The following is an 11,335-nucleotide window of genomic DNA, read 5'->3' as shown; positions in this document are numbered from 1 at the left end:
TGAAGTTTAATCATGAACAAACATGCTCCATTTATTTGGGTTTCATGTTTTTTTCTTAGGTTAACAACATTGAATAAGCACAATTACATATTAAAGGAGATATCTATTGTATATCAGCTTGAACACATCTTGGAAATCATCAAGATTCATAATCAAATCAGTTTTCTACATATTTATTAGAAAAATCCGATAATTAATTAAAGGTTATTTTTCCAAACAGCTATCCATACCCTCCAGTCTCACCCCTCTGTTAAAATGGCATAATCCAGAGTAATGTGAAGCACAGTGGGCTGTTGGCCGATAGGGGGCACTATATGAATGAGAGAAAGAGAAAGCACAGTGCAGTAGCCTACAATAAGATCAGGTAAAGAATGCTGCTGCATGTGCTGTCATTAGGTGTGCTGCAGTCCACCTGCTGAGCTGTTTCATAACAGTATGAAACATGCTCAATGCAGGTTTGTTTCATGTGAGCAATCAAAGGGAAACAAAGACACTGCCATCTCTTTAAAACAATCACCACTGAATATGTTCACAAGGATAAAGACAATTTGCTCACTGATAATTACAGTGGTTACTTTCAATTTGGTAAGATTTAGCCTGGTAGACCTGATAGAGTATATTGCAGTCCAATTTTCACTAATTTCTTCAAGTAAGGGTTGTGTCAAATTTGCCATTGCTTTCTGTCTAGCAGGCCAATTCACTTATATGGAATAAAGCCAGTATGAGTTGTTAATCACAGCTGTGTGTGACAAGTATTGTCTCCCAAGAGAGAGGTTTGTGGTATGACCGCAGCATCAGGTGGAAGCTAGATGGAGTTATTAAACTCCTCATTCATCTTTATTCAAGAGGTTGGCTGGGTAATGAGTCAAATTACAAACAGGTATTTGTCTTGCTGTTTTTTATGTCAGTTAATGTTAAAGATTTGAGTACACTCTAGATACAAAGCTGTGTTTTTAATGTAATTCACATATTATTGTTAGACTGCTGCTCAGGACGTGGATCACACTGTCCTTGTTTGACATCAGTCTCACTATCCTGGTATATTTGTTGTTTTTATTCTCAGAGATTGGTAAATGATGTACTCTCCAGCATAACTTCACCCAACTTCCCCCTAAGCAAAGGTTGAATGAGTCAATGACAACAACACAAGAACAAAAAACAGAGAACTGTATATAAAAAGTACAAGAGGTAATAATACAACAAAAGTATACATTTAATTAAAAAAGTAAACCAACATAGCAATGTTAAAACAACAATATAAGAAAAACTACACAGCAATAGAGTAATACATGTAAAGTGAATATGAATTCAAACTAATAACAGTGACTAAAAAGTGGCTAAAATGGAGCAAGATATTTAAAACTAATAGAAATTAGGCTAATTATGCACATAACATTGAAAAACCCGTAATTTTTTTTATTTTAAATAGCCCAAATGTGTATAATAATACAAATGTTGTAGGATACTAAACAATATCTTAATAATAAACCTAATTTCCTGAGTTGCAATGCACTGTTGTTATGTAAGCAGGTTTTGTAACCCCCAACAGTTAGGATGCTCGTGCACTTCCGGAACTTTCGTAATGGCTTTTTGTGCAGAGCGCGTGCAGGGACCATCAGCACCGACCCTCCTCTTTTAGCAAGAAACTGATGAATGAGTGGAAGCGACCGAGCCTGCCTTCCATCTCATTACCACTTCACAAATACTAGCTTTTTCTCTCGGAGGGACTCCGCGCAGACACGGAAGGTGAGCCCCACACCGCGTTTTAATGTCCGCTTGAAAGTGTTTTCTTTCTGTTTTTTCTCTTTCCATTTTGCCGGGGCGTCAATTTAGCCGCAGACAATAGAGCACGCTGCACTTGTGCCCCTCCGCTTCTTCCTGACTGCATTGCTTGTACATTCTGCTTCCGTGTTATGAAAGATGCGAGCACGCTGCTTTCTTTTTCGCCTGTTTTCTTTCCTAACCCTGCTGGGGTCTACATAAACGCAGCGGGGCTCACGGAGACCACACCGCCGGGCTGACAGACGCCTCTGCGGGGTTAGACTGCCCCGCTAACTGCAACGAAAGCCTAATGTGTGGCAGTGTTACCTAACAGTCTGCTAGGCTATGAGGGCAAACTAAAAAAGGGGTCTGGCTTATGTAAAGAGTTATGTAAACTGAGGCTTTAAATATCAAATACATTCCCATCATCACTCAAATTAGTTAGTTATTTTAGTTGAAGCCCTGAATAAGCTCTGGAAGTCTTTTAAAGCCCATTGGGTTGCAGTTCAAAGGTTAAAGATCAGACAGTGAGCCTAAAGGGTGGCTCCCTGCTCAATATAGCACTTTGTATTTGAGGTAATACTCATCCTTATTGGTAGAATTGGTTGTATTTGCAAAGATTTGAGCCAAGTAATAGTATGACATAACATGGTCAATGACTTAGTGCTGTTAGTTAAATATGTTTTCTGTGTACTCTGACTGAAAGGATTGGAATGTCACCACCACAACTTTAGACAGGTTATCTAAACATCCAACATAGATGTGTATCAAGTAGGAGCTCAGGTATGTGTGTGATCAGCTGACTTACCACTTTCTGGATGAACTAGCTTTCAATGAGCCTGAAATACTGTGCTATACAGACATGAAGTTGAGAGAGTCATGCCCTTTAATCAATACCCAACATGTCTTCTAGTTGTTAATGTTACTTTGTGGGTGACGTCTTCTGTAGGTTTGACTTTTTCCATCTTCATCAAACATGCAGAACAATGGAGGGAAATGCTGTTAACTTAATCTTTTGTCAGTGTAAACTCATGCTGGAAACAGTTACTGTAGCCTGCTAGCCTAAACATCCCATTACTTCCACTTAGCAATGTAGTTTGGTAGCTTGCTCGACAGCTCCGAGTACTTACATTGCAACTAGGTCTACATACTTAGACTAGATTTGGACCTAACTTGTAACTTGAGTCGTGCAAACATGGCTTCTAGTTGCAGGGCATTCTGGTCAATTGGTGTTTCAGTGGGTATTCAATAGGCGCTTTTACACCGGAGTACTTTTCCCAGTATAGTTCCGATATAGTTCCGAAAATGTGCGTTCACACCAAAAAAATCCGGAACTAGAACTTAGTTCATGTGAACCTTTCCACCCCCTTTTCAGTCCCTGCTAGAGAGCAGGTACTTTCATGGGAGAAAAAGGTTCCCATTTCTGCAAACCACGCCCCGTAAAACTCCAAAAATGTTTTGTGAAGCCGCCATTTTATTTGCTCGCATTATTAGCATTAGCATTAGCCCAGCGGACCAACGGAGAGAGACTAACTTATGGCAACACAAAAGAAAACATGGGAGCGGTGGAGTGATGAGGTGTCGGCGTTCTGGCGATTTACTCGGAAGGCTTCAGTAGGAGCTGCTGGGAGTCCCAGCAGCTTCTACTGAAGCCAGTCCCCAACTCCGGGGACTTCCGGCCGGAGACTTCGGGCGGCAGTATACGCCGTGAAGTTGTTTGCGGCCTGCTAGTAAACCCGAAGAAGAAGACGAAGTGACGTCAGCGGCTTCATTGCCTAATCCTCCCTCAGGGACTTATTCCGGTGTGAACGCGATCTGCTCTTTAGTTCATCAGAACTAAAGAGTTCTGATGAACTAAGTACTGGGAACTAAGTACGGCAAAGTACTTGGTGTGAAAGCGCCTTATGTTGACTTTCTGTCTGTATGGCTGTTGAATATACATGTAAAATGGCAGCTTCTGACAGAAAGCCTTGTTTGATTTTAAAAGACAAAACATTTAGTTAGTTGTTGAGTTTAAGCTTTGTTTGAGTTCTTTGATCCCCTAAAAGTACATTGGTGTGTTTTTACTTGAAACAATGGCTTTGATTTGGCAAAGATGTATCACACTCTGCAGCTTTCACTGTTGTCTTTTAAATCTGGGGGAGCTTTGTAACCCTGACCAGGCATTTTGGTTCCAAGTCACATACTGTATCAGGGTGATCGACCCGTGGCAGGAAGATTATGTTCTAATGGTCTGATTCTCCGGCTTTTCTGTCTGCCTCCGCTGTCAGTGTTGATCCAGAGACTTTCTTTTAGTCTGACCTTGGATCAGGTATCCAGTGAACCACTTCAGCCAGATGCAACCTTAGCTGATGAAACCGTCTCGCTTTCTCTCTCTTCTGTTCAAAACTTTGGGTTATTCCTTGAGGCAACTTCAGAACTAACGGAGTGAAAAAGAGGTTGCATAACGTGTGTTTACTGTCGTCATTGGGAAAGGTTAGCTTGTTTGTGTGCTTTCTTTAGTGAAGGTTAGTCTGTAACCTGAAGTTCCAGTATTTTGTTATATACCTGGACTCATGGTGGTGATATGTGTGAAGGCCACAGTACAGTTTTGCTTACATCAGACTGTCTGGAATGGATGATTTGCACTCTTGGCATGCTAAAGCTAGTGTTTAGATAAGAATGTCAAAGAAAATGATAACGTTCTCGACTTGTTGCATGCTTGAACAACGGTCAAGGTGTTTGGTTTTGGTCCTGTTTTAGACTATTTTCTGTTTCATTTGAAAAGGATGATCTACTGTGGCCCTCTCCTTTTCACCCTGTCATCACTGCCTCAGTCTGTTCCTGCTACCCAGCTCAGCAGGAGGCAGAGTGCAGGAACAGAGAGCTCACAACAGACAGGAGTGATGGAGGGAGGCGGGAGGCTACCGCTGATCTCCTTGACGGTTATGCACATTAATGGCTGACTTTATTTAATGTGGTTGTATGATAGTGGGGGAGTGTGCAAAGCTTGACGGCATGGTTGGAAATGTCAATCAGACCTGCAGTGTGATAGACAAAAGTTACAACTACTTAAAGAGATATTTCACATTTTAGCAAATAAAAGTAAGTTCTGTAAGTGGGAGATGAAGAGAATTCATTGTCTTTGGTTAATCAGCACAATTATGTAAGGAAATGATTTTAACGCAAACTTTTGTCAGTGTTTGAACAAGTGATGCGAAACGGCACCACTCCTATTAGGAAAAATGCAATGGTATTTTCAATATTATTATTTTTCAAATTTGTTAAGTTACAATCAAGAAAAAAGAGCATGAATATTGATGGAACATAGGACATACAAAATGGTTTTAATTCACTTCTAATTCTGTCATATTTCGATTTTTGGTTTAGTGTATTTTTGCAAACCAAAATCCCTTTCGAAAAAAGGAATTTGAAAAATGTTGTAGAGATGTAAAGAACCCTGACCAGCCCTGCGTTGGAAATGCAAAGTCTTGTTTGGAATTAGAGAGATTTGAAACAAACCAGGGCTCACCCTGGGTAAGCTGCGACTTGAAATTAGAAAGATGGATTATTGAACAAATTCCTGTACACTAAGACAGCGTAGACCTTTATTGTTATATAGGAAGAAAATTCAAGCGCATAAATGCTCAAAATGTTGTCTCATGCAAAAAACCTGTGATTCCCTATTAAATAGAAACCACCAATGCCTACAACTTTCTATCAGCCATACTGTAAATGAGGACAAGAAGGGAGGCAGTGTGGGTCTCCCTGACCTTACACCATGACACAGTGGGGGAGGGGCGGCAGCTCCGTGTCGGCTGACCTCCTCTCCTTGTAAAACAGTCGGAGGGCGAGTGAAGCTGGGTGGAGCGGTCTGACTGACCTCCACTGCTAATATTCAGAGAACTGAAACATCACAGCGGGGAATGTGGATTAAAGTCGAGATTTATTTAAAGTGTTTCCCTCCGTATGGCCTGAGAGAGTTGAATTCTCTGAAGCAGAAAGGGAGAGGGGAATATAGGGCAGAGACTCTCAGACCTCCACTGCTCCTCATGTTTTAGTCATTCCTAAAACAACATGTAGGGAGTGGATGGACTGCTGTGTCCGACCTACTAATACTTCTACGTGTTCACTTACTATAACTTTTAAATCTTTAATGGGGGAGGAATGTGTAGGTACATAGTCTGCTATTTCTAGTTCACCTCTCTCCTCAGGAGTGGCGAGAAGTTTTTGGGAAAAGATGGAATCCCGGGCGGTCTTGCTGATTTTTGTCAAAGTCATGAAACTATGCAATATGTCCTATAAATCATGTTACCATACAACAAAACTGTGTTTCCAATTATGTTTCGTGGCAGATGATGGTCGTTTCATTTCTTTCGACGGAGCATTACAGATTATGATAACAGTTTTAAACACAATGCTAACTTAGATTTTTTTTAACAAAGCTATGTGGAAAGGTTTAGTAAACATTATTGGTTTGGGATAACATAAATATGTATTTTCCATCAAGTACATTACGTTATTTAAGTACGTAATGTAAGTAACTTGCGCATGTAGCCTTTGTTAAAATAAGTCAAAGTGAACCATCCATCCACCACGACATCCTCCCTAACCTGATTTTTATCCGAAAACACATTTGCGATACGTAAATAACTGAAATAACCCAGGAGAAAATACATTTCCTCAAACATGTTGTATGAAACTATAAAAGATAAATGAATTGATAAAGCAATAGCCGCTGTCTGGCATTAAACCTTTTATACATGTCATTTTATATCCCTATGTAAAGGTTATGTCTCTCTAGGCTTTCCTCCATGTCTGCGGATTATTAAACGTAAATCAATGCAGGTAAAGTTGGATAAAGCGATGTAAGCCACCACAGCAGCAGGGAGGCTTAGTTACCGGAGGAACAGCCTTACAACAGGAAAGGTCACAGACTGAATTCATGTTCCTGACTAACTGTCTTAACTCTGATATTTGCTCTGTTTATTACACCTCTGGAAATGAAAATGGAATCAGCTCTATATAGAGGATTTACTTAACTACATTATATTGTGCAGATGAACAGCCTATTAGTCTGATTCTTTATCGATTCCTCACTTTAAGATGACCCAAAACGAAGAAGGCCTCCACTGGTTTGCAGCATCAACGCAGCTGTTTTTATTTGGTCTTGTTAGTTAAAGGAGCTGGTAGTTGTTATATAGTAAATTAATGCTTACGGTGGCCTTTTTAGCTCTAAAACGAAGAATTGGTTAGTGTTATTCAAAGTCCCCCATACTTCTGGGTTCTCTCCCTTCCAGGCCTCATGCTGCGAGGAATATCTAAACTTGTAATGCTTTAATGTCTTTCTTGAGATGTGCACGTTCGTAATTTATTCTCAGACCGTAGAGGCTTTTATTGATGGCTGCAAGCCTGTTTGGATTTGTTAGATTTTTAGTGCTAGATCTCTCTGAAAAGAGGGACTGTGTCTTTCTCTGGGTCTTCAGAACCTGTTTGCTCTTGTCTTAATATCTTTGTGAAGGCTGATAAAGGTGAAACATGGGAGGCTGTATGTTTTATTACTCTAAATATGACCCTTAATGACACTCAACATTCCTTTACATAAAAACCCAGAAGTCACATCGAATAATGTACTTAAGGTTCATATTGTGTCCATCAGTTTTAATGATCTGATAATCATGTCTCATTTCTTCAGTTTGGTACTGCATATGGCTGTCGATACAACCCATGAGAGTTGCTATGGACACAAAGCCAGCCAGATGTGACAATTAAAATAGCTTCAACTACTTTTGTTGAGGTTCGAATCAAACTAATCATCATTTTCTATTTGTGTGTTGATTATTTTCCAGGTTTCTCATTAAAAATGAATAAAATGAGCCCTAAGCCCGTCGTAATTTCTTCAAATGTCAACAGTGCAAAACCTTTAGAGTTGATATTCTCTCATATCACAAAAGCAGCAAATCCAAACAAGTGAGATCCTGGAACCAGAACTTTGACAAATTAAGTAATTAACCAATTTATTTTGAACTCAGAATAAGGATTGGGTGAGGCATGTCGTTTTAAAGTTATTAGTTGCAAGGTACTGCATACAGTCGGAGAATGTCCTCCTAAGTACAGAAGGACATTTGTGTGTGAGTGTGTTTGCGTTAGTCTTTAGGAGCATGTGTAACTATAGAGCAGCTCTGTCTGTGTGAAGGTTACATAACTGTGTGTATATGTGTGTGTGGAACAGCCGTTGTTAGTGTTGTTTTAATTTGTTGATCAGCCCCCCCCCCCCCCATAAGCCAGCCTCTCTTTTAATATATGGGTATTTCTCTATTAGGGTGTGTGCCTGTGTAGATGCATCTGTTCTTGTTGACATTAGTCATTTGTTGACCAGAATCTATGGCTACACCTCGTGCTCGCCTGTCATCTTGTTTATCTTCACCTGTGTCCCATTTCATTTACAACAGTGTGTGTGTGTGTGTGTGTGTGTGTGTGTGTGTGTGTGTGTGTGTGTGTGTGTGTGTGTGTGTGTGTGTGTGTGTGTGTGTGTGTGTGTGGGGTGTGTGTGTGTGTGTGTGTGTGTGTGTGTGTGTGTGTGTGTGTGTGTGTGTGTGTGTGTGTGTGTGTGGTGTGTGTGTGTGTGTGTGTGTGTGTGTGTGTGTGTGTGTGTGTGTGTGTGTGTGTGTGTGTGTGTGTCGTGTGTGTGTGTGTGTGTGTGTGTGTGTGTGTGTGTGTTGTGTGTGTGTGTGTGTGTGTGTGTGTGTGTGTGTGTGTGTGTGTGTGTGTGTGTGTGTGTGTGTGTGTGTGTGTGTGTGTGTGTGTGTGTGTGTGTGTGTGTGTGTGTGTGTGTGTGTGTGTGTGTGTGTGTGTGTAGAGAGATGTTAATCTTGTTTGAACTCATTTGTCAGTCAGTAAAGTCTGCGTCAGAGTTGTCCCAGTTTAAATATCAACATGTGTTTTTTAAGGGTCGTTCCATAGCCTCAGAGAGACAGGCCTGTATCTGTTTGTGTAGTTGTTGCTGTACATGGAAACTGACATGAGTTTTTCCACGTTGATGATGATGATGATGTAATAGCAGCCAATTGTGAACTCATTCATTTGTTCTGAGCTGTAACAAATCCGAGCCACGGTCTGTTCCCAGACGTTCCTCGGGTGCAGCTGCACTTTCCATCTGTAATAATTACCACAGGCAGCTTAAATGCCACCGGCCAGACACACAGCTGTGGCGTCTGCGTGTGTTGCCACATTAAGGTATTAGCGGAGCGATGGCCCCAAAAGATGTTTCTCTTCCCACTCTCATCCACTCGAGTTCCTCAGATAACCGCTGACTCGTAGTTCTCTAACTCAGCAGACTTTGTTATGATCCCATTAATGATTCATCTCAGAGGTCAGACGGGGTCAGCGCAGATACACCAAACACAATTTCAGTGATGAGGTAGCTAATAGTTTTGCATTGTCAAATGAAGTCAAGACTTTTTCCTATATCATAGTTAAATGTAATGTTTACTTTTTATTATCCATCTATTCAAGTTCTGTATTATATAAATCAGACAAAAGCTGCATTGCGCTACATTTTGAAATTCTTTATGAACTCTGTGTCTAGTGTTTTTTTAAATGTATACTTGATATCTTTAATGTATGTTGATACGCAAATTGACTAATCATTGTAAGAGTCTGTAGCGAGGGATAATAAGACACATTTAAATGACTAATTAAATGACTGTTTTGGCTTATGATCATTTTAGCTCAGGTGTGAAAGAACACCTTTTAACTTCACTGCAGTTCATCAAAACAATGTCATCAATCAATACCTTTGTTTTCTACTCTGTTTGATAAAGGATCTGTCTTAGGCGTAGGCTCCACGAGGACGAAAACGGGTTGAATCCGCATATTTCTCATGCGTATAGCCCTTTAAGCTCGACGACGCCGTAACAGAAACGTAGAAACAGACCCCGCAAACGACAACGGGTCCAAAGGTGGATAGATCTGGGAACGGAGCGCTCTGGGGGGTCCAACGGGGCCGTGGGGTCGCCTATACGGTCATGCGTTTCATAGCCCCGCCTCTCCCCACCTCTGCTGCTCACCTCCGCAAAAGTACACTGCACACTGAATTCAGATTATTTATCTTTATCTCGATATGAACATAAACGCGAGTGAAGTCTAATCTGACAGGACGGAGACACGCAGCTCCTCCGGCTGTGAAGCAGCGAGAGCAAAACACACACTTCAAGTCAGATCATCACCCTTAGCTATTTTAATTACCTCTCAAACTACCTAAACTAGTTATAAATATGTTTATTTTTACTGTCGGGTTTACTTACTGGATCAGCTGCTGCATGAGGAAGCATGAAGATTTAAACTTTAACACACATTGACCGGCGAAAAACTCTGCGCGGTTCCCTCCGCCCCCACCGCGGAGAATAAACAGAAGTGCAGCCATGACAACCATTCTTCTTCGCTGCTTTTGTGGAGGAAGTTGCTGCTTTTGTGGAGGAAGTTACAGCGCCACGTACAGGTTCGGCATATGTACTGCAGCTTTTCCAGCGGTTGGATGTAAACGGAGCCGTCTCGTGGAGCTTGACACAATCCGGTGTATATTGCGTGGGGGCGGAAGGTTTTTTGCGGTTGTGTTTGCGTTACTCCGATGCGTTTTGCCGTATTTGTCCTCGTGGAGCCGGGGCCTTACACACTTGTTTTCCCTGTTGGATCACATACCCCTAAAGATGTGTCTGATAGACCTGAGGGAGGAGATGGATGTTGGCACAGAGGGAAGGGAAAATCTGAGATTGGATTTTTTTTCGATAAACAAACATTTACTGGCTTGCATGCATGATTTAAAAAAATATGTTTAAGATCTTGATAGTGGAAGGAAATTGATTCCTGTAGAGAAAAATGATAGCCAGTGACCAGAATACAGCATATCATTGATCTGTTTAGCTTTTATAAAGATTTTTTTATCCAATCACAAACTTACATTTGACATCAACCACAGAACGGTGCCAAACCTTTACTTTAATTAATTGTATATCTGCTTTTGTACTTAATTCTTCATAGTCTTCTCTTTATTCTGATATGTATAACAGGTTTCTTTCTCAGCAGTTATGTTTTGACTGCTGCCAGAATAAGCCCATCCTACTATGGATTCTATAGGTTAAGCAGAGGAGATCCCGTGTCCTCCCGTGTCCCTATGTAAACCCTAAACAAACCCAATGAACCCTCTAAGCCCTCACTGATTGGCTGGACTACAGCCAGCAGCATCCAATCAGAGGTCATCTTGGTGCAGTGATTTCTGATCCCTCCCATGTCTCTCAACACCTCCTAGTTCAACTGCATGAACTCAGGAGACAATGATAAAGTGTGTGAGCTCCTGCTTCTGTCTTTATTTGGAGCTATGCCGACATCAGAAAGAAAATAACATTGTTTTACTTTAATTGTCAATAAGAATTTAGAAGAACTAAATCGATGTTTTCACCGTCTGGCTTCTAAAAACCCCACAACAAGCGATGTGATCATTCATAGGTGAGGCTTTTATTGTTTTCTCCCTCTTTTGTTTAACTGTGCTCAGAGGCTGCAGGCCAAAGGGAGCGCAGGTGGGCGGGGATTAGAAATG

At 41.0% G+C, this 11,335-nt stretch overlaps 1 protein-coding gene across 1 annotated transcript in view; it reads left to right on the top strand.

Moving 5' to 3' along the window:
* The first annotated feature begins 1,581 nt into the window (after positions 1-1,581).
* LOC117494182 (helicase ARIP4-like) overlaps positions 1,582-11,335 on the top strand; it is a 71,466-nt gene continuing 61,712 nt past the window's right edge. The window contains 1 exon segment of the mRNA XM_034144946.1: positions 1,582-1,746. The gene's annotated coding sequence lies outside the window, so the exon portion shown is untranslated.

Source organism: Trematomus bernacchii, unplaced genomic scaffold (genome assembly GCF_902827165.1).
Source record: "Trematomus bernacchii unplaced genomic scaffold, fTreBer1.1, whole genome shotgun sequence".
Lineage (NCBI taxonomy): Eukaryota > Metazoa > Chordata > Actinopteri > Perciformes > Nototheniidae > Trematomus > Trematomus bernacchii.
Note: the sequence above shows the minus strand (reverse complement) of the source record. Positions and strands in the feature narration are given on the sequence as shown.